General features: G+C 73.7%; 18 non-coding genes across 18 annotated transcripts; all 18 read left to right on the forward strand.

Moving 5' to 3' along the window:
• Positions 1–986: 986 nt before the first annotated feature.
• On the forward strand, positions 987–1,105 carry LOC131494090 (5S ribosomal RNA). The gene has a single exon (XR_009253157.1). It is a non-coding gene; the product is annotated as a 5S ribosomal RNA (ribosomal RNA).
• A 1,131-nt stretch (positions 1,106–2,236) lies between these two features.
• Positions 2,237–2,355, forward strand: LOC131494162 (5S ribosomal RNA). Its single transcript, XR_009253227.1, has one exon. It is a non-coding gene; the product is annotated as a 5S ribosomal RNA (ribosomal RNA).
• Positions 2,356–3,485: 1,130 nt separating this feature from the next.
• Positions 3,486–3,604, forward strand: LOC131494091 (5S ribosomal RNA). The gene has a single exon (XR_009253158.1). It is a non-coding gene; the product is annotated as a 5S ribosomal RNA (ribosomal RNA).
• A 1,127-nt stretch (positions 3,605–4,731) lies between these two features.
• Positions 4,732–4,850, forward strand: LOC131494092 (5S ribosomal RNA). The gene has a single exon (XR_009253159.1). It is a non-coding gene; the product is annotated as a 5S ribosomal RNA (ribosomal RNA).
• Positions 4,851–5,981: 1,131 nt separating this feature from the next.
• Positions 5,982–6,100, forward strand: LOC131494093 (5S ribosomal RNA). The gene has a single exon (XR_009253160.1). It is a non-coding gene; the product is annotated as a 5S ribosomal RNA (ribosomal RNA).
• Positions 6,101–7,231: 1,131 nt separating this feature from the next.
• LOC131494163 (5S ribosomal RNA) lies at positions 7,232–7,350 on the forward strand. The gene has a single exon (XR_009253228.1). It is a non-coding gene; the product is annotated as a 5S ribosomal RNA (ribosomal RNA).
• Positions 7,351–8,480: 1,130 nt separating this feature from the next.
• LOC131494094 (5S ribosomal RNA) lies at positions 8,481–8,599 on the forward strand. The gene has a single exon (XR_009253161.1). It is a non-coding gene; the product is annotated as a 5S ribosomal RNA (ribosomal RNA).
• Positions 8,600–9,729: 1,130 nt separating this feature from the next.
• LOC131494095 (5S ribosomal RNA) lies at positions 9,730–9,848 on the forward strand. Its single transcript, XR_009253162.1, has one exon. It is a non-coding gene; the product is annotated as a 5S ribosomal RNA (ribosomal RNA).
• Positions 9,849–10,975: 1,127 nt separating this feature from the next.
• On the forward strand, positions 10,976–11,094 carry LOC131494096 (5S ribosomal RNA). The gene has a single exon (XR_009253163.1). It is a non-coding gene; the product is annotated as a 5S ribosomal RNA (ribosomal RNA).
• A 1,126-nt stretch (positions 11,095–12,220) lies between these two features.
• LOC131494097 (5S ribosomal RNA) lies at positions 12,221–12,339 on the forward strand. Its single transcript, XR_009253164.1, has one exon. It is a non-coding gene; the product is annotated as a 5S ribosomal RNA (ribosomal RNA).
• Positions 12,340–13,470: 1,131 nt separating this feature from the next.
• Positions 13,471–13,589, forward strand: LOC131494164 (5S ribosomal RNA). Its single transcript, XR_009253229.1, has one exon. It is a non-coding gene; the product is annotated as a 5S ribosomal RNA (ribosomal RNA).
• A 1,126-nt stretch (positions 13,590–14,715) lies between these two features.
• On the forward strand, positions 14,716–14,834 carry LOC131494099 (5S ribosomal RNA). Its single transcript, XR_009253166.1, has one exon. It is a non-coding gene; the product is annotated as a 5S ribosomal RNA (ribosomal RNA).
• A 1,132-nt stretch (positions 14,835–15,966) lies between these two features.
• Positions 15,967–16,085, forward strand: LOC131494101 (5S ribosomal RNA). Its single transcript, XR_009253167.1, has one exon. It is a non-coding gene; the product is annotated as a 5S ribosomal RNA (ribosomal RNA).
• Positions 16,086–17,214: 1,129 nt separating this feature from the next.
• Positions 17,215–17,333, forward strand: LOC131494102 (5S ribosomal RNA). The gene has a single exon (XR_009253168.1). It is a non-coding gene; the product is annotated as a 5S ribosomal RNA (ribosomal RNA).
• A 1,130-nt stretch (positions 17,334–18,463) lies between these two features.
• On the forward strand, positions 18,464–18,582 carry LOC131494103 (5S ribosomal RNA). The gene has a single exon (XR_009253169.1). It is a non-coding gene; the product is annotated as a 5S ribosomal RNA (ribosomal RNA).
• A 1,129-nt stretch (positions 18,583–19,711) lies between these two features.
• Positions 19,712–19,830, forward strand: LOC131494104 (5S ribosomal RNA). The gene has a single exon (XR_009253170.1). It is a non-coding gene; the product is annotated as a 5S ribosomal RNA (ribosomal RNA).
• Positions 19,831–20,961: 1,131 nt separating this feature from the next.
• LOC131494165 (5S ribosomal RNA) lies at positions 20,962–21,080 on the forward strand. Its single transcript, XR_009253230.1, has one exon. It is a non-coding gene; the product is annotated as a 5S ribosomal RNA (ribosomal RNA).
• A 1,126-nt stretch (positions 21,081–22,206) lies between these two features.
• LOC131494105 (5S ribosomal RNA) lies at positions 22,207–22,325 on the forward strand. Its single transcript, XR_009253171.1, has one exon. It is a non-coding gene; the product is annotated as a 5S ribosomal RNA (ribosomal RNA).
• The last annotated feature ends 942 nt before the right edge of the window (positions 22,326–23,267 follow it).

Raw genomic sequence — 23,267 nt, forward strand, 5'->3', positions numbered from 1 at the left:
CCCTCCCGGGCCAGCAAAGCAGCCTGGCCTGGCCTGGCCCGGCCCCGCCCCGCCCCGCCCCGCCACGCACCCCAAGCCCGCACACAACCCCCCCCCTCCCCCCCCACCCGGCACTTCACGAGGGGCACGCTCCCCGCTCCCCGCTCCCCGCACCCGGCCAGATCCCACTGCACCGGCTGGAAGCCACGTCCCAGCTTTGCACCTTTCCTGAGACACCACCCACACCGGCACCCGCACCCGCACGGAGGGGTGGGGGGGTGTGCGGTGAGGGCGGGACCGGAGGCTGGCGCCCGGGAACTGGAGGGTGGGGGCTGGGTGGGTGGATGCGAGAACCAGGAGCGGGCGGGCGGGGCCGCGAGACCCCAGACTCCCACTCCGCCACACGCCTGGGCTCCCTGGGTCCTGGACCTCTCCCCTCCCTCGAGCCCTCATCCCCAGGCAGGGTCCCTGGCATTTCGCGAGGCCCCGCTAGGGCAGCGGGCTCGGGCTGTTGATGTTCACTGGGGGCGCTGGCGCCTCCGGGGTGGGTATGCACCAGGTGGGGCAGACGGGAGGAGAAGGCCGGGTGGCTGGCTGCGCTCGCCCTGGGGCTGGGGAGGAGGCGCCGACACCCCGGCGGGGCGGGCCCCGGAAGGCACGGCCGGCCGGATGCCCCACGCTCGCTTCCACCCTCTTGCCAGTGAGTAGCCCGACCTGGTGCGGTGACGTGCGGTCCGGTGCGGTGCCGGATGGAAGCGGAGGCGGGCGTGGGGCCAAGCCGGGAGCGGCCTGCAAGAGTCCCGGGATCGGAGAACGCCGGGGCTTGCGCCTCAGCGCCTTGCCAGGGTCCTCTTGCGCGGCCTCCGCCACCCGCCCGGGGCCCGCGGCGGAGGGCGGCGGCAGGCAGGCAGGCAGGCAGGCAGGCGCGTGCACGGGTGAAGCGCCGCACCCGCTGGGCTGGGGACGCGTGGAGCAGGCTCTTGAGGCGCCCAGCGCCAGCCGCCCGCGTCTACGGCCATACCACCCTGAACGCGCCCGATCTCGTCTGATCTCGGAAGCTAAGCAGGGTCGGGCCTGGTTAGTACTTGGATGGGAGACCGCCTGGGAATACCGGGTGCTGTAGGCTTTTTCGCTTTTGGCCTTTGGCCTTTGGCCTCCTTGACCTCTCCTTTGGCGCCCGCCGCCCCTCCCCCCCTCCCTCCCTGGGTCCCTCTCTCCCCAGGGAGCGCGGCTGCTGGGGCCAAACACATCCCAGCCACGGATCCCTCTGCCCCTCCCGGGCCAGCAAAGCAGCCTGGCCTGGCCTGGCCCGGCCCCGCCCCGCCCCGCCCCGCCACGCACCCCAAGCCCGCACACAACCCCCCCCCTCCCCCCCCACCCGGCACTTCACGAGGGGCACGCTCCCCGCTCCCCGCTCCCCGCACCCGGCCAGATCCCACTGCACCGGCTGGAAGCCACGTCCCAGCTTTGCACCTTTCCTGAGACACCACCCACACCGGCACCCGCACCCGCACGGAGGGGTGGGGGGGTGTGCGGTGAGGGCGGGACCGGAGGCTGGCGCCCGGGGACTGGAGGGTGGGGGCTGGGTGGGTGGATGCGAGAACCAGGAGCGGGCGGGCGGGGCCGCGAGACCCCAGACTCCCACTCCGCCACACGCCTGGGCTCCCTGGGTCCTGGACCTCTCCCCTCCCTCGAGCCCTCATCCCCAGGCAGGGTCCCTGGCATTTCGCGAGGCCCCGCTAGGGCAGCGGGCTCGGGCTGTTGATGTTCACTGGGGGCGCTGGCGCCTCCGGGGTGGGTATGCACCAGGTGGGGCAGACGGGAGGAGAAGGCCGGGTGGCTGGCTGCGCTCGCCCTGGGGCTGGGGAGGAGGCGCCGACACCCCGGCGGGGCGGGCCCCGGAAGGCACGGCCGGCCGGATGCCCCACGCTCGCTTCCACCCTCTTGCCAGTGAGTAGCCCGACCTGGTGCGGTGACGTGCGGTCCGGTGCGGTGCCGGATGGAAGCGGAGGCGGGCGTGGGGCCAAGCCGGGAGCGGCCTGCAAGAGTCCCGGGATCGGAGAACGCCGGGGCTTGCGCCTCAGCGCCTTGCCAGGGTCCTCTTGCGCGGCCTCCGCCACCCGCCCGGGGCCCGCGGCGGAGGGCGGCGGCAGGCAGGCAGGCAGGCAGGCAGGCGCGTGCACGGGTGAAGCGCCGCACCCGCTGGGCTGGGGACGCGTGGAGCAGGCTCTTGAGGCGCCCAGCGCCAGCCGCCCGCGTCTACGGCCATACCACCCTGAACGCGCCCGATCTCGTCTGATCTCGGAAGCTAAGCAGGGTCGGGCCTGGTTAGTACTTGGAAGGGAGACCGCCTGGGAATACCGGGTGCTGTAGGCTTTTTCGCTTTTGGCCTTTGGCCTTTGGCCTCCTTGACCTCTCCTTTGGCGCCCGCCGCCCCTCCCCCCCTCCCTCCCTGGGTCCCTCTCTCCCCAGGGAGCGCGGCTGCTGGGGCCAAACACATCCCAGCCACGGATCCCTCTGCCCCTCCCGGGCCAGCAAAGCAGCCTGGCCTGGCCTGGCCCGGCCCCGCCCCGCCCCGCCCCGCCACGCACCCCAAGCCCGCACACACCCCCCCCCTCCCCCCTCACCCGGCACTTCACGAGGGGCACGCTCCCCGCTCCCCGCTCCCCGCACCCGGCCAGATCCCACTGCACCGGCTGGAAGCCACGTCCCAGCTTTGCACCTTTCCTGAGACACCACCCACACCGGCACCCGCACCCGCACGGAGGGGTGGGGGGGTGTGCGGTGAGGGCGGGACCGGAGGCTGGCGCCCGGGGACTGGAGGGTGGGGGCTGGGTGGGTGGATGCGAGAACCAGGAGCGGGCGGGCGGGGCCGCGAGACCCCAGACTCCCACTCCGCCACACGCCTGGGCTCCCTGGGTCCTGGACCTCTCCCCTCCCTCGAGCCCTCATCCCCAGGCAGGGTCCCTGGCATTTCGCGAGGCCCCGCTAGGGCAGCGGGCTCGGGCTGTTGATGTTCACTGGGGGCGCTGGCGCCTCCGGGGTGGGTATGCACCAGGTGGGGCAGACGGGAGGAGAAGGCCGGGTGGCTGGCTGCGCTCGCCCTGGGGCTGGGGAGGAGGCGCCGACACCCCGGCGGGGCGGGCCCCGGAAGGCACGGCCGGCCGGATGCCCCACGCTCGCTTCCACCCTCTTGCCAGTGAGTAGCCCGACCTGGTGCGGTGACGTGCGGTCCGGTGCGGTGCCGGATGGAAGCGGAGGCGGGCGTGGGGCCAAGCCGGGAGCGGCCTGCAAGAGTCCCGGGATCGGAGAACGCCGGGGCTTGCGCCTCAGCGCCTTGCCAGGGTCCTCTTGCGCGGCCTCCGCCACCCGCCCGGGGCCCGCGGCGGAGGGCGGCGGCAGGCAGGCAGGCAGGCAGGCAGGCGCGTGCACGGGTGAAGCGCCGCACCCGCTGGGCTGGGGACGCGTGGAGCAGGCTCTTGAGGCGCCCAGCGCCAGCCGCCCGCGTCTACGGCCATACCACCCTGAACGCGCCCGATCTCGTCTGATCTCGGAAGCTAAGCAGGGTCGGGCCTGGTTAGTACTTGGATGGGAGACCGCCTGGGAATACCGGGTGCTGTAGGCTTTTTCGCTTTTGGCCTTTGGCCTTTGGCCTCCTTGACCTCTCCTTTGGCGCCCGCCGCCCCTCCCCCCCTCCCTCCCTGGGTCCCTCTCTCCCCAGGGAGCGCGGCTGCTGGGGCCAAACACATCCCAGCCACGGATCCCTCTGCCCCTCCCGGGCCAGCAAAGCAGCCTGGCCTGGCCTGGCCCGGCCCCGCCCCGCCCCGCCCCGCCACGCACCCCAAGCCCGCACACAACCCCCCCCCTCCCCCCCCACCCGGCACTTCACGAGGGGCACGCTCCCCGCTCCCCGCTCCCCGCACCCGGCCAGATCCCACTGCACCGGCTGGAAGCCACGTCCCAGCTTTGCACCTTTCCTGAGACACCACCCACACCGGCACCCGCACCCGCACGGAGGGGTGGGGGGGTGTGCGGTGAGGGCGGGACCGGAGGCTGGCGCCCGGGGACTGGAGGGTGGGGGCTGGGTGGGTGGATGCGAGAACCAGGAGCGGGCGGGCGGGGCCGCGAGACCCCAGACTCCCACTCCGCCACACGCCTGGGCTCCCTGGGTCCTGGACCTCTCCCCTCCCTCGAGCCCTCATCCCCAGGCAGGGTCCCTGGCATTTCGCGAGGCCCCGCTAGGGCAGCGGGCTCGGGCTGTTGATGTTCACTGGGGGCGCTGGCGCCTCCGGGGTGGGTATGCACCAGGTGGGGCAGACGGGAGGAGAAGGCCGGGTGGCTGGCTGCGCTCGCCCTGGGGCTGGGGAGGAGGCGCCGACACCCCGGCGGGGCGGGCCCCGGAAGGCACGGCCGGCCGGATGCCCCACGCTCGCTTCCACCCTCTTGCCAGTGAGTAGCCCGACCTGGTGCGGTGACGTGCGGTCCGGTGCGGTGCCGGATGGAAGCGGAGGCGGGCGTGGGGCCAAGCCGGGAGCGGCCTGCAAGAGTCCCGGGATCGGAGAACGCCGGGGCTTGCGCCTCAGCGCCTTGCCAGGGTCCTCTTGCGCGGCCTCCGCCACCCGCCCGGGGCCCGCGGCGGAGGGCGGCGGCAGGCAGGCAGGCAGGCAGGCGCGTGCACGGGTGAAGCGCCGCACCCGCTGGGCTGGGGACGCGTGGAGCAGGCTCTTGAGGCGCCCAGCGCCAGCCGCCCGCGTCTACGGCCATACCACCCTGAACGCGCCCGATCTCGTCTGATCTCGGAAGCTAAGCAGGGTCGGGCCTGGTTAGTACTTGGATGGGAGACCGCCTGGGAATACCGGGTGCTGTAGGCTTTTTCGCTTTTGGCCTTTGGCCTTTGGCCTCCTTGACCTCTCCTTTGGCGCCCGCCGCCCCTCCCCCCCTCCCTCCCTGGGTCCCTCTCTCCCCAGGGAGCGCGGCTGCTGGGGCCAAACACATCCCAGCCACGGATCCCTCTGCCCCTCCCGGGCCAGCAAAGCAGCCTGGCCTGGCCTGGCCCGGCCCCGCCCCGCCCCGCCCCGCCACGCACCCCAAGCCCGCACACAACCCCCCCCCTCCCCCCCCACCCGGCACTTCACGAGGGGCACGCTCCCCGCTCCCCGCTCCCCGCACCCGGCCAGATCCCACTGCACCGGCTGGAAGCCACGTCCCAGCTTTGCACCTTTCCTGAGACACCACCCACACCGGCACCCGCACCCGCACGGAGGGGTGGGGGGGTGTGCGGTGAGGGCGGGACCGGAGGCTGGCGCCCGGGGACTGGAGGGTGGGGGCTGGGTGGGTGGATGCGAGAACCAGGAGCGGGCGGGCGGGGCCGCGAGACCCCAGACTCCCACTCCGCCACACGCCTGGGCTCCCTGGGTCCTGGACCTCTCCCCTCCCTCGAGCCCTCATCCCCAGGCAGGGTCCCTGGCATTTCGCGAGGCCCCGCTAGGGCAGCGGGCTCGGGCTGTTGATGTTCACTGGGGGCGCTGGCGCCTCCGGGGTGGGTATGCACCAGGTGGGGCAGACGGGAGGAGAAGGCCGGGTGGCTGGCTGCGCTCGCCCTGGGGCTGGGGAGGAGGCGCCGACACCCCGGCGGGGCGGGCCCCGGAAGGCACGGCCGGCCGGATGCCCCACGCTCGCTTCCACCCTCTTGCCAGTGAGTAGCCCGACCTGGTGCGGTGACGTGCGGTCCGGTGCGGTGCCGGATGGAAGCGGAGGCGGGCGTGGGGCCAAGCCGGGAGCGGCCTGCAAGAGTCCCGGGATCGGAGAACGCCGGGGCTTGCGCCTCAGCGCCTTGCCAGGGTCCTCTTGCGCGGCCTCCGCCACCCGCCCGGGGCCCGCGGCGGAGGGCGGCGGCAGGCAGGCAGGCAGGCAGGCAGGCGCGTGCACGGGTGAAGCGCCGCACCCGCTGGGCTGGGGACGCGTGGAGCAGGCTCTTGAGGCGCCCAGCGCCAGCCGCCCGCGTCTACGGCCATACCACCCTGAACGCGCCCGATCTCGTCTGATCTCGGAAGCTAAGCAGGGTCGGGCCTGGTTAGTACTTGGATGGGAGACCGCCTGGGAATACCGGGTGCTGTAGGCTTTTTCGCTTTTGGCCTTTGGCCTTTGGCCTCCTTGACCTCTCCTTTGGCGCCCGCCGCCCCTCCCCCCCTCCCTCCCTGGGTCCCTCTCTCCCCAGGGAGCGCGGCTGCTGGGGCCAAACACATCCCAGCCACGGATCCCTCTGCCCCTCCCGGGCCAGCAAAGCAGCCTGGCCTGGCCTGGCCCGGCCCCGCCCCGCCCCGCCCCGCCACGCACCCCAAGCCCGCACACAACCCCCCCCCTCCCCCCCCACCCGGCACTTCACGAGGGGCACGCTCCCCGCTCCCCGCTCCCCGCACCCGGCCAGATCCCACTGCACCGGCTGGAAGCCACGTCCCAGCTTTGCACCTTTCCTGAGACACCACCCACACCGGCACCCGCACCCGCACGGAGGGGTGGGGGGGTGTGCGGTGAGGGCGGGACCGGAGGCTGGCGCCCGGGGACTGGAGGGTGGGGGCTGGGTGGGTGGATGCGAGAACCAGGAGCGGGCGGGCGGGGCCGCGAGACCCCAGACTCCCACTCCGCCACACGCCTGGGCTCCCTGGGTCCTGGACCTCTCCCCTCCCTCGAGCCCTCATCCCCAGGCAGGGTCCCTGGCATTTCGCGAGGCCCCGCTAGGGCAGCGGGCTCGGGCTGTTGATGTTCACTGGGGGCGCTGGCGCCTCCGGGGTGGGTATGCACCAGGTGGGGCAGACGGGAGGAGAAGGCCGGGTGGCTGGCTGCGCTCGCCCTGGGGCTGGGGAGGAGGCGCCGACACCCCGGCGGGGCGGGCCCCGGAAGGCACGGCCGGCCGGATGCCCCACGCTCGCTTCCACCCTCTTGCCAGTGAGTAGCCCGACCTGGTGCGGTGACGTGCGGTCCGGTGCGGTGCCGGATGGAAGCGGAGGCGGGCGTGGGGCCAAGCCGGGAGCGGCCTGCAAGAGTCCCGGGATCGGAGAACGCCGGGGCTTGCGCCTCAGCGCCTTGCCAGGGTCCTCTTGCGCGGCCTCCGCCACCCGCCCGGGGCCCGCGGCGGAGGGCGGCGGCAGGCAGGCAGGCAGGCAGGCAGGCGCGTGCACGGGTGAAGCGCCGCACCCGCTGGGCTGGGGACGCGTGGAGCAGGCTCTTGAGGCGCCCAGCGCCAGCCGCCCGCGTCTACGGCCATACCACCCTGAACGCGCCCGATCTCGTCTGATCTCGGAAGCTAAGCAGGGTCGGGCCTGGTTAGTACTTGGAAGGGAGACCGCCTGGGAATACCGGGTGCTGTAGGCTTTTTCGCTTTTGGCCTTTGGCCTTTGGCCTCCTTGACCTCTCCTTTGGCGCCCGCCGCCCCTCCCCCCCTCCCTCCCTGGGTCCCTCTCTCCCCAGGGAGCGCGGCTGCTGGGGCCAAACACATCCCAGCCACGGATCCCTCTGCCCCTCCCGGGCCAGCAAAGCAGCCTGGCCTGGCCTGGCCCGGCCCCGCCCCGCCCCGCCCCGCCACGCACCCCAAGCCCGCACACACCCCCCCCCTCCCCCCTCACCCGGCACTTCACGAGGGGCACGCTCCCCGCTCCCCGCTCCCCGCACCCGGCCAGATCCCACTGCACCGGCTGGAAGCCACGTCCCAGCTTTGCACCTTTCCTGAGACACCACCCACACCGGCACCCGCACCCGCACGGAGGGGTGGGGGGGTGTGCGGTGAGGGCGGGACCGGAGGCTGGCGCCCGGGGACTGGAGGGTGGGGGCTGGGTGGGTGGATGCGAGAACCAGGAGCGGGCGGGCGGGGCCGCGAGACCCCAGACTCCCACTCCGCCACACGCCTGGGCTCCCTGGGTCCTGGACCTCTCCCCTCCCTCGAGCCCTCATCCCCAGGCAGGGTCCCTGGCATTTCGCGAGGCCCCGCTAGGGCAGCGGGCTCGGGCTGTTGATGTTCACTGGGGGCGCTGGCGCCTCCGGGGTGGGTATGCACCAGGTGGGGCAGACGGGAGGAGAAGGCCGGGTGGCTGGCTGCGCTCGCCCTGGGGCTGGGGAGGAGGCGCCGACACCCCGGCGGGGCGGGCCCCGGAAGGCACGGCCGGCCGGATGCCCCACGCTCGCTTCCACCCTCTTGCCAGTGAGTAGCCCGACCTGGTGCGGTGACGTGCGGTCCGGTGCGGTGCCGGATGGAAGCGGAGGCGGGCGTGGGGCCAAGCCGGGAGCGGCCTGCAAGAGTCCCGGGATCGGAGAACGCCGGGGCTTGCGCCTCAGCGCCTTGCCAGGGTCCTCTTGCGCGGCCTCCGCCACCCGCCCGGGGCCCGCGGCGGAGGGCGGCGGCAGGCAGGCAGGCAGGCAGGCAGGCGCGTGCACGGGTGAAGCGCCGCACCCGCTGGGCTGGGGACGCGTGGAGCAGGCTCTTGAGGCGCCCAGCGCCAGCCGCCCGCGTCTACGGCCATACCACCCTGAACGCGCCCGATCTCGTCTGATCTCGGAAGCTAAGCAGGGTCGGGCCTGGTTAGTACTTGGATGGGAGACCGCCTGGGAATACCGGGTGCTGTAGGCTTTTTCGCTTTTGGCCTTTGGCCTTTGGCCTCCTTGACCTCTCCTTTGGCGCCCGCCGGCCCTCCCCCCCTCCCTCCCTGGGTCCCTCTCTCCCCAGGGAGCGCGGCTGCTGGGGCCAAACACATCCCAGCCACGGATCCCTCTGCCCCTCCCGGGCCAGCAAAGCAGCCTGGCCTGGCCTGGCCCGGCCCCGCCCCGCCCCGCCCCGCCACGCACCCCAAGCCCGCACACAATCCCCCCCTCCCCCCCCACCCGGCACTTCACGAGGGGCACGCTCCCCGCTCCCCGCTCCCCGCACCCGGCCAGATCCCACTGCACCGGCTGGAAGCCACGTCCCAGCTTTGCACCTTTCCTGAGACACCACCCACACCGGCACCCGCACCCGCACGGAGGGGTGGGGGGGTGTGCGGTGAGGGCGGGACCGGAGGCTGGCGCCCGGGGACTGGAGGGTGGGGGCTGGGTGGGTGGATGCGAGAACCAGGAGCGGGCGGGCGGGGCCGCGAGACCCCAGACTCCCACTCCGCCACACGCCTGGGCTCCCTGGGTCCTGGACCTCTCCCCTCCCTCGAGCCCTCATCCCCAGGCAGGGTCCCTGGCATTTCGCGAGGCCCCGCTAGGGCAGCGGGCTCGGGCTGTTGATGTTCACTGGGGGCGCTGGCGCCTCCGGGGTGGGTATGCACCAGGTGGGGCAGACGGGAGGAGAAGGCCGGGTGGCTGGCTGCGCTCGCCCTGGGGCTGGGGAGGAGGCGCCGACACCCCGGCGGGGCGGGCCCCGGAAGGCACGGCCGGCCGGATGCCCCACGCTCGCTTCCACCCTCTTGCCAGTGAGTAGCCCGACCTGGTGCGGTGACGTGCGGTCCGGTGCGGTGCCGGATGGAAGCGGAGGCGGGCGTGGGGCCAAGCCGGGAGCGGCCTGCAAGAGTCCCGGGATCGGAGAACGCCGGGGCTTGCGCCTCAGCGCCTTGCCAGGGTCCTCTTGCGCGGCCTCCGCCACCCGCCCGGGGCCCGCGGCGGAGGGCGGCGGCAGGCAGGCAGGCAGGCAGGCAGGCGCGTGCACGGGTGAAGCGCCGCACCCGCTGGGCTGGGGACGCGTGGAGCAGGCTCTTGAGGCGCCCAGCGCCAGCCGCCCGCGTCTACGGCCATACCACCCTGAACGCGCCCGATCTCGTCTGATCTCGGAAGCTAAGCAGGGTCGGGCCTGGTTAGTACTTGGATGGGAGACCGCCTGGGAATACCGGGTGCTGTAGGCTTTTTCGCTTTTGGCCTTTGGCCTTTGGCCTCCTTGACCTCTCCTTTGGCGCCCGCCGCCCCTCCCCCCCTCCCTCCCTGGGTCCCTCTCTCCCCAGGGAGCGCGGCTGCTGGGGCCAAACACATCCCAGCCACGGATCCCTCTGCCCCTCCCGGGCCAGCAAAGCAGCCTGGCCTGGCCTGGCCCGGCCCCGCCCCGCCCCGCCCCGCCACGCACCCCAAGCCCGCACACAACCCCCCCCCTCCCCCCCCACCCGGCACTTCACGAGGGGCACGCTCCCCGCTCCCCGCTCCCCGCACCCGGCCAGATCCCACTGCACCGGCTGGAAGCCACGTCCCAGCTTTGCACCTTTCCTGAGACACCACCCACACCGGCACCGGCACCCGCACGGACGGGTGGGGGGGTGTGCGGTGAGGGCGGGACCGGAGGCTGGCGCCCGGGGACTGGAGGGTGGGGGCTGGGTGGGTGGATGCGAGAACCAGGAGCGGGCGGGCGGGGCCGCGAGACCCCAGACTCCCACTCCGCCACACGCCTGGGCTCCCTGGGTCCTGGACCTCTCCCCTCCCTCGAGCCCTCATCCCCAGGCAGGGTCCCTGGCATTTCGCGAGGCCCCGCTAGGGCAGCGGGCTCGGGCTGTTGATGTTCACTGGGGGCGCTGGCGCCTCCGGGGTGGGTATGCACCAGGTGGGGCAGACGGGAGGAGAAGGCCGGGTGGCTGGCTGCGCTCGCCCTGGGGCTGGGGAGGAGGCGCCGACACCCCGGCGGGGCGGGCCCCGGAAGGCACGGCCGGCCGGATGCCCCACGCTCGCTTCCACCCTCTTGCCAGTGAGTAGCCCGACCTGGTGCGGTGACGTGCGGTCCGGTGCGGTGCCGGATGGAAGCGGAGGCGGGCGTGGGGCCAAGCCGGGAGCGGCCTGCAAGAGTCCCGGGATCGGAGAACGCCGGGGCTTGCGCCTCAGCGCCTTGCCAGGGTCCTCTTGCGCGGCCTCCGCCACCCGCCCGGGGCCCGCGGCGGAGGGCGGCGGCAGGCAGGCAGGCAGGCAGGCGCGTGCACGGGTGAAGCGCCGCACCCGCTGGGCTGGGGACGCGTGGAGCAGGCTCTTGAGGCGCCCAGCGCCAGCCGCCCGCGTCTACGGCCATACCACCCTGAACGCGCCCGATCTCGTCTGATCTCGGAAGCTAAGCAGGGTCGGGCCTGGTTAGTACTTGGATGGGAGACCGCCTGGGAATACCGGGTGCTGTAGGCTTTTTCGCTTTTGGCCTTTGGCCTTTGGCCTCCTTGACCTCTCCTTTGGCGCCCGCCGCCCCTCCCCCCTCCCTCCCTGGGTCCCTCTCTCCCCAGGGAGCGCGGCTGCTGGGGCCAAACACATCCCAGCCACGGATCCCTCTGCCCCTCCCGGGCCAGCAAAGCAGCCTGGCCTGGCCTGGCCCGGCCCCGCCCCGCCCCGCCCCGCCACGCACCCCAAGCCCGCACACAACCCCCCCCCTCCCCCCCCACCCGGCACTTCACGAGGGGCACGCTCCCCGCTCCCCGCTCCCCGCACCCGGCCAGATCCCACTGCACCGGCTGGAAGCCACGTCCCAGCTTTGCACCTTTCCTGAGACACCACCCACACCGGCACCCGCACCCGCACGGAGGGGTGGGGGGGTGTGCGGTGAGGGCGGGACCGGAGGCTGGCGCCCGGGGACTGGAGGGTGGGGGCTGGGTGGGTGGATGCGAGAACCAGGAGCGGGCGGGCGGGGCCGCGAGACCCCAGACTCCCACTCCGCCACACGCCTGGGCTCCCTGGGTCCTGGACCTCTCCCCTCCCTCGAGCCCTCATCCCCAGGCAGGGTCCCTGGCATTTCGCGAGGCCCCGCTAGGGCAGCGGGCTCGGGCTGTTGATGTTCACTGGGGGCGCTGGCGCCTCCGGGGTGGGTATGCACCAGGTGGGGCAGACGGGAGGAGAAGGCCGGGTGGCTGGCTGCGCTCGCCCTGGGGCTGGGGAGGAGGCGCCGACACCCCGGCGGGGCGGGCCCCGGAAGGCACGGCCGGCCGGATGCCCCACGCTCGCTTCCACCCTCTTGCCAGTGAGTAGCCCGACCTGGTGCGGTGACGTGCGGTCCGGTGCGGTGCCGGATGGAAGCGGAGGCGGGCGTGGGGCCAAGCCGGGAGCGGCCTGCAAGAGTCCCGGGATCGGAGAACGCCGGGGCTTGCGCCTCAGCGCCTTGCCAGGGTCCTCTTGCGCGGCCTCCGCCACCCGCCCGGGGCCCGCGGCGGAGGGCGGCGGCAGGCAGGCAGGCAGGCAGGCGCGTGCACGGGTGAAGCGCCGCACCCGCTGGGCTGGGGACGCGTGGAGCAGGCTCTTGAGGCGCCCAGCGCCAGCCGCCCGCGTCTACGGCCATACCACCCTGAACGCGCCCGATCTCGTCTGATCTCGGAAGCTAAGCAGGGTCGGGCCTGGTTAGTACTTGGATGGGAGACCGCCTGGGAATACCGGGTGCTGTAGGCTTTTTCGCTTTTGGCCTTTGGCCTTTGGCCTCCTTGACCTCTCCTTTGGCGCCCGCCGCCCCTCCCCCCCTCCCTCCCTGGGTCCCTCTCTCCCCAGGGAGCGCGGCTGCTGGGGCCAAACACATCCCAGCCACGGATCCCTCTGCCCCTCCCGGGCCAGCAAAGCAGCCTGGCCTGGCCTGGCCCGGCCCCGCCCCGCCCCGCCCCGCCACGCACCCCAAGCCCGCACACAACCCCCCCCCTCCCCCCCCACCCGGCACTTCACGAGGGGCACGCTCCCCGCTCCCCGCTCCCCGCACCCGGCCAGATCCCACTGCACCGGCTGGAAGCCACGTCCCAGCTTTGCACCTTTCCTGAGACACCACCCACACCGGCACCCGCACCCGCACGGAGGGGTGGGGGGGTGTGCGGTGAGGGCGGGACCGGAGGCTGGCGCCCGGGGACTGGAGGGTGGGGGCTGGGTGGGTGGATGCGAGAACCAGGAGCGGGCGGGCGGGGCCGCGAGACCCCAGACTCCCACTCCGCCACACGTCTGGGCTCCCTGGGTCCTGGACCTCTCCCCTCCCTCGAGCCCTCATCCCCAGGCAGGGTCCCTGGCATTTCGCGAGGCCCCGCTAGGGCAGCGGGCTCGGGCTGTTGATGTTCACTGGGGGCGCTGGCGCCTCCGGGGTGGGTATGCACCAGGTGGGGCAGACGGGAGGAGAAGGCCGGGTGGCTGGCTGCGCTCGCCCTGGGGCTGGGGAGGAGGCGCCGACACCCCGGCGGGGCGGGCCCCGGAAGGCACGGCCGGCCGGATGCCCCACGCTCGCTTCCACCCTCTTGCCAGTGAGTAGCCCGACCTGGTGCGGTGACGTGCGGTCCGGTGCGGTGCCGGATGGAAGCGGAGGCGGGCGTGGGGCCAAGCCGGGAGCGGCCTGCAAGAGTCCCGGGATCGGAGAACGCCGGGGCTTGCGCCTCAGCGCCTTGCCAGGGTCCTCTTGCGCGGCCTCCGCCACCCGCCCGGGGCCCGCGGCGGAGGGCGGCGGCAGGCAGGCAGGCAGGCAGGCAGGCGCGTGCACGGGTGAAGCGCCGCACCCGCTGGGCTGGGGACGCGTGGAGCAGGCTCTTGAGGCGCCCAGCGCCAGCCGCCCGCGTCTACGGCCATACCACCCTGAACGCGCCCGATCTCGTCTGATCTCGGAAGCTAAGCAGGGTCGGGCCTGGTTAGTACTTGGAAGGGAGACCGCCTGGGAATACCGGGTGCTGTAGGCTTTTTCGCTTTTGGCCTTTGGCCTTTGGCCTCCTTGACCTCTCCTTTGGCGCCCGCCGCCCCTCCCCCCCTCCCTCCCTGGGTCCCTCTCTCCCCAGGGAGCGCGGCTGCTGGGGCCAAACACATCCCAGCCACGGATCCCTCTGCCCCTCCCGGGCCAGCAAAGCAGCCTGGCCTGGCCTGGCCCGGCCCCGCCCCGCCCCGCCCCGCCACGCACCCCAAGCCCGCACACACCCCCCCCCTCCCCCCTCACCCGGCACTTCACGAGGGGCACGCTCCCCGCTCCCCGCTCCCCGCACCCGGCCAGATCCCACTGCACCGGCTGGAAGCCACGTCCCAGCTTTGCACCTTTCCTGAGACACCACCCACACCGGCACCCGCACCCGCACGGAGGGGTGGGGGGGTGTGCGGTGAGGGCGGGACCGGAGGCTGGCGCCCGGGGACTGGAGGGTGGGGGCTGGGTGGGTGGATGCGAGAACCAGGAGCGGGCGGGCGGGGCCGCGAGACCCCAGACTCCCACTCCGCCACACGCCTGGGCTCCCTGGGTCCTGGACCTCTCCCCTCCCTCGAGCCCTCATCCCCAGGCAGGGTCCCTGGCATTTCGCGAGGCCCCGCTAGGGCAGCGGGCTCGGGCTGTTGATGTTCACTGGGGGCGCTGGCGCCTCCGGGGTGGGTATGCACCAGGTGGGGCAGACGGGAGGAGAAGGCCGGGTGGCTGGCTGCGCTCGCCCTGGGGCTGGGGAGGAGGCGCCGACACCCCGGCGGGGCGGGCCCCGGAAGGCACGGCCGGCCGGATGCCCCACGCTCGCTTCCACCCTCTTGCCAGTGAGTAGCCCGACCTGGTGCGGTGACGTGCGGTCCGGTGCGGTGCCGGATGGAAGCGGAGGCGGGCGTGGGGCCAAGCCGGGAGCGGCCTGCAAGAGTCCCGGGATCGGAGAACGCCGGGGCTTGCGCCTCAGCGCCTTGCCAGGGTCCTCTTGCGCGGCCTCCGCCACCCGCCCGGGGCCCGCGGCGGAGGGCGGCGGCAGGCAGGCAGGCAGGCAGGCGCGTGCACGGGTGAAGCGCCGCACCCGCTGGGCTGGGGACGCGTGGAGCAGGCTCTTGAGGCGCCCAGCGCCAGCCGCCCGCGTCTACGGCCATACCACCCTGAACGCGCCCGATCTCGTCTGATCTCGGAAGCTAAGCAGGGTCGGGCCTGGTTAGTACTTGGATGGGAGACCGCCTGGGAATACCGGGTGCTGTAGGCTTTTTCGCTTTTGGCCTTTGGCCTTTGGCCTCCTTGACCTCTCCTTTGGCGCCCGCCGCCCCTCCCCCTCTCCCTCCCTGGGTCCCTCTCTCCCCAGGGAGCGCGGCTGCTGGGGCCAAACACATCCCAGCCACGGATCCCTCTGCCCCTCCCGGGCCAGCAAAGCAGCCTGGCCTGGCCTGGCCCGGCCCCGCCCCGCCCCGCCCCGCCACGCACCCCAAGCCCGCACACAACCCCCCCCCTCCCCCCCCACCCGGCACTTCACGAGGGGCACGCTCCCCGCTCCCCGCTCCCCGCACCCGGCCAGATCCCACTGCACCGGCTGGAAGCCACGTCCCAGCTTTGCACCTTTCCTGAGACACCACCCACACCGGCACCCGCACCCGCACGGAGGGGTGGGGGGGGTGTGCGGTGAGGGCGGGACCGGAGGCTGGCGCCCGGGGACTGGAGGGTGGGGGCTGGGTGGGTGGATGCGAGAACCAGGAGCGGGCGGGCGGGGCCGCGAGACCCCAGACTCCCACTCCGCCACACGCCTGGGCTCCCTGGGTCCTGGACCTCTCCCCTCCCTCGAGCCCTCATCCCCAGGCAGGGTCCCTGGCATTTCGCGAGGCCCCGCTAGGGCAGCGGGCTCGGGCTGTTGATGTTCACTGGGGGCGCTGGCGCCTCCGGGGTGGGTATGCACCAGGTGGGGCAGACGGGAGGAGAAGGCCGGGTGGCTGGCTGCGCTCGCCCTGGGGCTGGGGAGGAGGCGCCGACACCCCGGCGGGGCGGGCCCCGGAAGGCACGGCCGGCCGGATGCCCCACGCTCGCTTCCACCCTCTTGCCAGTGAGTAGCCCGACCTGGTGCGGTGACGTGCGGTCCGGTGCGGTGCCGGATGGAAGCGGAGGCGGGCGTGGGGCCAAGCCGGGAGCGGCCTGCAAGAGTCCCGGGATCGGAGAACGCCGGGGCTTGCGCCTCAGCGCCTTGCCAGGGTCCTCTTGCGCGGCCTCCGCCACCCGCCCGGGGCCCGCGGCGGAGGGCGGCGGCAGGCAGGCAGGCAGGCAGGCAGGCGCGTGCACGGGTGAAGCGCCGCACCCGCTGGGCTGGGGACGCGTGGAGCAGGCTCTTGAGGCGCCCAGCGCCAGCCGCCCGCGTCTACGGCCATACCACCCTGAACGCGCCCGATCTCGTCTGATCTCGGAAGCTAAGCAGGGTCGGGCCTGGTTAGTACTTGGATGGGAGACCGCCTGGGAATACCGGGTGCTGTAGGCTTTTTCGCTTTTGGCCTTTGGCCTTTGGCCTCCTTGACCTCTCCTTTGGCGCCCGCCGCCCCTCCCCCCCTCCCTCCCTGGGTCCCTCTCTCCCCAGGGAGCGCGGCTGCTGGGGCCAAACACATCCCAGCCACGGATCCCTCTGCCCCTCCCGGGCCAGCAAAGCAGCCTGGCCTGGCCTGGCCCGGCCCCCGCCCCGCCCCGCCCCGCCACGCACCCCAAGCCCGCACACAACCCCCCCCCCTCCCCCCCCACCCGGCACTTCACGAGGGGCACGCTCCCCGCTCCCCGCTCCCCGCACCCGGCCAGATCCCACTGCACCGGCTGGAAGCCACGTCCCAGCTTTGCACCTTTCCTGAGACACCACCCACACCGGCACCCGCACCCGCACGGAGGGGTGGGGGGGTGTGCGGTGAGGGCGGGACCGGAGGCTGGCGCCCGGGGACTGGAGGGTGGGGGCTGGGTGGGTGGATGCGAGAACCAGGAGCGGGCGGGCGGGGCCGCGAGACCCCAGACTCCCACTCCGCCACACGCCTGGGCTCCCTGGGTCCTGGACCTCTCCCCTCCCTCGAGCCCTCATCCCCAGGCAGGGTCCCTGGCATTTCGCGAGGCCCCGCTAGGGCAGCGGGCTCGGGCTGTTGATGTTCACTGGGGGCGCTGGCGCCTCCGGGGTGGGTATGCACCAGGTGGGGCAGACGGGAGGAGAAGGCCGGGTGGCTGGCTGCGCTCGCCCTGGGGCTGGGGAGGAGGCGCCGACACCCCGGCGGGGCGGGCCCCGGAAGGCACGGCCGGCCGGATGCCCCACGCTCGCTTCCACCCTCTTGCCAGTGAGTAGCCCGACCTGGTGCGGTGACGTGCGGTCCGGTGCGGTGCCGGATGGAAGCGGAGGCGGGCGTGGGGCCAAGCCGGGAGCGGCCTGCAAGAGTCCCGGGATCGGAGAACGCCGGGGCTTGCGCCTCAGCGCCTTGCCAGGGTCCTCTTGCGCGGCCTCCGCCACCCGCCCGGGGCCCGCGGCGGAGGGCGGCGGCAGGCAGGCAGGCAGGCAGGCGCGTGCACGGGTGAAGCGCCGCACCCGCTGGGCTGGGGACGCGTGGAGCAGGCTCTTGAGGCGCCCAGCGCCAGCCGCCCGCGTCTACGGCCATACCACCCTGAACGCGCCCGATCTCGTCTGATCTCGGAAGCTAAGCAGGGTCGGGCCTGGTTAGTACTTGGATGGGAGACCGCCTGGGAATACCGGGTGCTGTAGGCTTTTTCGCTTTTGGCCTTTGGCCTTTGGCCTCCTTGACCTCTCCTTTGGCGCCCGCCGCCCCTCCCCCCCTCCCTCCCTGGGTCCCTCTCTCCCCAGGGAGCGCGGCTGCTGGGGCCAAACACATCCCAGCCACGGATCCCTCTGCCCCTCCCGGGCCAGCAAAGCAGCCTGGCCTGGCCTGGCCCGGCCCCGCCCCGCCCCGCCCCGCCACGCACCCCAAGCCCGCACACAATCCCCCCCTCCCCCCCCACCCGGCACTTCACGAGGGGCACGCTCCCCGCTCCCCGCTCCCCGCACCCGGCCAGATCCCACTGCACCGGCTGGAAGCCACGTCCCAGCTTTGCACCTTTCCTGAGACACCACCCACACCGGCACCCGCACCCGCACGGAGGGGTGGGGGGGTGTGCGGTGAGGGCGGGACCGGAGGCTGGCGCCCGGGGACTGGAGGGTGGGGGCTGGGTGGGTGGATGCGAGAACCAGGAGCGGGCGGGCGGGGCCGCGAGACCCCAGACTCCCACTCCGCCACACGCCTGGGCTCCCTGGGTCCTGGACCTCTCCCCTCCCTCGAGCCCTCATCCCCAGGCAGGGTCCCTGGCATTTCGCGAGGCCCCGCTAGGGCAGCGGGCTCGGGCTGTTGATGTTCACTGGGGGCGCTGGCGCCTCCGGGGTGGGTATGCACCAGGTGGGGCAGACGGGAGGAGAAGGCCGGGTGGCTGGCTGCGCTCGCCCTGGGGCTGGGGAGGAGGCGCCGACACCCCGGCGGGGCGGGCCCCGGAAGGCACGGCCGGCCGGATGCCCCACGCTCGCTTCCACCCTCTTGCCAGTGAGTAGCCCGACCTGGTGCGGTGACGTGCGGTCCGGTGCGGTGCCGGATGGAAGCGGAGGCGGGCGTGGGGCCAAGCCGGGAGCGGCCTGCAAGAGTCCCGGGATCGGAGAACGCCGGGGCTTGCGCCTCAGCGCCTTGCCAGGGTCCTCTTGCGCGGCCTCCGCCACCCGCCCGGGGCCCGCGGCGGAGGGCGGCGGCAGGCAGGCAGGCAGGCAGGCAGGCGCGTGCACGGGTGAAGCGCCGCACCCGCTGGGCTGGGGACGCGTGGAGCAGGCTCTTGAGGCGCCCAGCGCCAGCCGCCCGCGTCTACGGCCATACCACCCTGAACGCGCCCGATCTCGTCTGATCTCGGAAGCTAAGCAGGGTCGGGCCTGGTTAGTACTTGGATGGGAGACCGCCTGGGAATACCGGGTGCTGTAGGCTTTTTCGCTTTTGGCCTTTGGCCTTTGGCCTCCTTGACCTCTCCTTTGGCGCCCGCCGCCCCTCCCCCCCTCCCTCCCTGGGTCCCTCTCTCCCCAGGGAGCGCGGCTGCTGGGGCCAAACACATCCCAGCCACGGATCCCTCTGCCCCTCCCGGGCCAGCAAAGCAGCCTGGCCTGGCCTGGCCCGGCCCCGCCCCGCCCCGCCCCGCCACGCACCCCAAGCCCGCACACAACCCCCCCCCCCTCCCCCCCCACCCGGCACTTCACGAGGGGCACGCTCCCCGCTCCCCGCTCCCCGCACCCGGCCAGATCCCACTGCACCGGCTGGAAGCCACGTCCCAGCTTTGCACCTTTCCTGAGACACCACCCACACCGGCACCCGCACCCGCACGGAGGGGTGGGGGGGTGTGCGGTGAGGGCGGGACCGGAGGCTGGCGCCCGGGAACTGGAGGGTGGGGGCTGGGTGGGTGGATGCGAGAACCAGGAGCGGGCGGGCGGGGCCGCGAGACCCCAGACTCCCACTCCGCCACACGCCTGGGCTCCCTGGGTCCTGGACCTCTCCCCTCCCTCGAGCCCTCATCCCCAGGCAGGGTCCCTGGCATTTCGCGAGGCCCCGCTAGGGCAGCGGGCTCGGGCTGTTGATGTTCACTGGGGGCGCTGGCGCCTCCGGGGTGGGTATGCACCAGGTGGGGCAGACGGGAGGAGAAGGCCGGGTGGCTGGCTGCGCTCGCCCTGGGGCTGGGGAGGAGGCGCCGACACCCCGGCGGGGCGGGCCCCGGAAGGCACGGCCGGCCGGATGCCCCACGCTCGCTTCCACCCTCTTGCCAGTGAGTAGCCCGACCTGGTGCGGTGACGTGCGGTCCGGTGCGGTGCCGGATGGAAGCGGAGGCGGGCGTGGGGCCAAGCCGGGAGCGGCCTGCAAGAGTCCCGGGATCGGAGAACGCCGGGGCTTGCGCCTCAGCGCCTTGCCAGGGTCCTCTTGCGCGGCCTCCGCCACCCGCCCGGGGCCCGCGGCGGAGGGCGGCGGCAGGCAGGCAGGCAGGCAGGCGCGTGCACGGGTGAAGCGCCGCACCCGCTGGGCTGGGGACGCGTGGAGCAGGCTCTTGAGGCGCCCAGCGCCAGCCGCCCGCGTCTACGGCCATACCACCCTGAACGCGCCCGATCTCGTCTGATCTCGGAAGCTAAGCAGGGTCGGGCCTGGTTAGTACTTGGATGGGAGACCGCCTGGGAATACCGGGTGCTGTAGGCTTTTTCGCTTTTGGCCTTTGGCCTTTGGCCTCCTTGACCTCTCCTTTGGCGCCCGCCGCCCCTCCCCCCCTCCCTCCCTGGGTCCCTCTCTCCCCAGGGAGCGCGGGCTGCTGGGGCCAAACACATCCCAGCCACGGATCCCTCTGCCCCTCCCGGGCCAGCAAAGCAGCCTGGCCTGGCCTGGCCCGGCCCCGCCCCGCCCCGCCCCGCCACGCACCCCAAGCCCGCACACAACCCCCCCCCTCCCCCCCCACCCGGCACTTCACGAGGGGCACGCTCCCCGCTCCCCGCTCCCCGCACCCGGCCAGATCCCACTGCACCGGCTGGAAGCCACGTCCCAGCTTTGCACCTTTCCTGAGACACCACCCACACCGGCACCCGCACCCGCACGGAGGGGTGGGGGGGTGTGCGGTGAGGGCGGGACCGGAGGCTGGCGCCCGGGGACTGGAGGGTGGGGGCTGGGTGGGTGGATGCGAGAACCAGGAGCGGGCGGGCGGGGCCGCGAGACCCCAGACTCCCACTCCGCCACACGCCTGGGCTCCCTGGGTCTGGACCTCTCCCCTCCCTCGAGCCCTCATCCCCAGGCAGGGTCCCTGGCATTTCGCGAGGCCCCGCTAGGGCAGCGGGCTCGGGCTGTTGATGTTCACTGGGGGCGCTGGCGCCTCCGGGGTGGGTATGCACCAGGTGGGGCAGACGGGAGGAGAAGGCCGGGTGGCTGGCTGCGCTCGCCCTGGGGCTGGGGAGGAGGCGCCGACACCCCGGCGGGGCGGGCCCCGGAAGGCACGGCCGGCCGGATGCCCCACGCTCGCTTCCACCCTCTTGCCAGTGAGTAGCCCGACCTGGTGCGGTGACGTGCGGTCCGGTGCGGTGCCGGATGGAAGCGGAGGCGGGCGTGGGGCCAAGCCGGGAGCGGCCTGCAAGAGTCCCGGGATCGGAGAACGCCGGGGCTTGCGCCTCAGCGCCTTGCCAGGGTCCTCTTGCGCGGCCTCCGCCACCCGCCCGGGGCCCGCGGCGGAGGGCGGCGGCAGGCAGGCAGGCAGGCAGGCAGGCGCGTGCACGGGTGAAGCGCCGCACCCGCTGGGCTGGGGACGCGTGGAGCAGGCTCTTGAGGCGCCCAGCGCCAGCCGCCCGCGTCTACGGCCATACCACCCTGAACGCGCCCGATCTCGTCTGATCTCGGAAGCTAAGCAGGGTCGGGCCTGGTTAGTACTTGGAAGGGAGACCGCCTGGGAATACCGGGTGCTGTAGGCTTTTTCGCTTTTGGCCTTTGGCCTTTGGCCTCCTTGACCTCTCCTTTGGCGCCCGCCGCCCCTCCCCCCCTCCCTCCCTGGGTCCCTCTCTCCCCAGGGAGCGCGGCTGCTGGGGCCAAACACATCCCAGCCACGGATCCCTCTGCCCCTCCCGGGCCAGCAAAGCAGCCTGGCCTGGCCTGGCCCGGCCCCGCCCCGCCCCGCCCCGCCACGCACCCCAAGCCCGCACACCCCCCCCCCCTCCCCCCTCACCCGGCACTTCACGAGGGGCACGCTCCCCGCTCCCCGCTCCCCGCACCCGGCCAGATCCCACTGCACCGGCTGGAAGCCACGTCCCAGCTTTGCACCTTTCCTGAGACACCACCCACACCGGCACCCGCACCCGCACGGAGGGGTGGGGGGGTGTGCGGTGAGGGCGGGACCGGAGGCTGGCGCCCGGGGACTGGAGGGTGGGGGCTGGGTGGGTGGATGCGAGAACCAGGAGCGGGCGGGCGGGGCCGCGAGACCCCAGACTCCCACTCCGCCACACGCCTGGGCTCCCTGGGTCCTGGACCTCTCCCCTCCCTCGAGCCCTCATCCCCAGGCAGGGTCCCTGGCATTTCGCGAGGCCCCGCTAGGGCAGCGGGCTCGGGCTGTTGATGTTCACTGGGGGCGCTGGCGCCTCCGGGGTGGGTATGCACCAGGTGGGGCAGACGGGAGGAGAAGGCCGGGTGGCTGGCTGCGCTCGCCCTGGGGCTGGGGAGGAGGCGCCGACACCCCGGCGGGGCGGGCCCCGGAAGGCACGGCCGGCCGGATGCCCCACGCTCGCTTCCACCCTCTTGCCAGTGAGTAGCCCGACCTGGTGCGGTGACGTGCGGTCCGGTGCGGTGCCGGATGGAAGCGGAGGCGGGCGTGGGGCCAAGCCGGGAGCGGCCTGCAAGAGTCCCGGGATCGGAGAACGCCGGGGCTTGCGCCTCAGCGCCTTGCCAGGGTCCTCTTGCGCGGCCTCCGCCACCCGCCCGGGGCCCGCGGCGGAGGGCGGCGGCAGGCAGGCAGGCAGGCAGGCGCGTGCACGGGTGAAGCGCCGCACCCGCTGGGCTGGGGACGCGTGGAGCAGGCTCTTGAGGCGCCCAGCGCCAGCCGCCCGCGTCTACGGCCATACCACCCTGAACGCGCCCGATCTCGTCTGATCTCGGAAGCTAAGCAGGGTCGGGCCTGGTTAGTACTTGGATGGGAGACCGCCTGGGAATACCGGGTGCTGTAGGCTTTTTCGCTTTTGGCCTTTGGCCTTTGGCCTCCTTGACCTCTCCTTTGGCGCCCGCCGCCCCTCCCCCCCTCCCTCCCTGGGTCCCTCTCTCCCCAGGGAGCGCGGCTGCTGGGGCCAAACACATCCCAGCCACGGATCCCTCTGCCCCTCCCGGGCCAGCAAAGCAGCCTGGCCTGGCCTGGCCCGGCCCCGCCCCGCCCCGCCCCGCCACGCACCCCAAGCCCGCACACAATCCCCCCCTCCCCCCCCACCCGGCACTTCACGAGGGGCACGCTCCCCGCTCCCCGCTCCCCGCACCCGGCCAGATCCCACTGCACCGGCTGGAAGCCACGTCCCAGCTTTGCACCTTTCCTGAGACACCACCCACACCGGCACCCGCACCCGCACGGAGGGGTGGGGGGGTGTGCGGTGAGGGCGGGACCGGAGGCTGGCGCCCGGGGACTGGAGGGTGGGGGCTGGGTGGGTGGATGCGAGAACCAGGAGCGGGCGGGCGGGGCCGCGAGACCCCAGACTCCCACTCCGCCACACGCCTGGGCTCCCTGGGTCCTGGACCTCTCCCCTCCCTCGAGCCCTCATCCCCAGGCAGGGTCCCTGGCATTTCGCGAGGCCCCGCTAGGGCAGCGGGCTCGGGCTGTTGATGTTCACTGGGGGCGCTGGCGCCTCCGGGGTGGGTATGCACCAGGTGGGGCAGACGGGAGGAGAAGGCCGGGTGGCTGGCTGCGCTCGCCCTGGGGCTGGGGAGGAGGCGCCGACACCCCGGCGGGGCGGGCCCCGGAAGGCACGGCCGGCCGGATGCCCCACGCTCGCTTCCACCCTCTTGCCAGTGAGTAGCCCGACCTGGTGCGGTGACGTGCGGTCCGGTGCGGTGCCGGATGGAAGCGGAGGCGGGCGTGGGGCCAAGCCGGGAGCGGCCTGCAAGAGTCCCGGGATCGGAGAACGCCG

Source organism: Neofelis nebulosa, chromosome 13, assembly GCF_028018385.1.
Source record: "Neofelis nebulosa isolate mNeoNeb1 chromosome 13, mNeoNeb1.pri, whole genome shotgun sequence".
Lineage (NCBI taxonomy): Eukaryota > Metazoa > Chordata > Mammalia > Carnivora > Felidae > Neofelis > Neofelis nebulosa.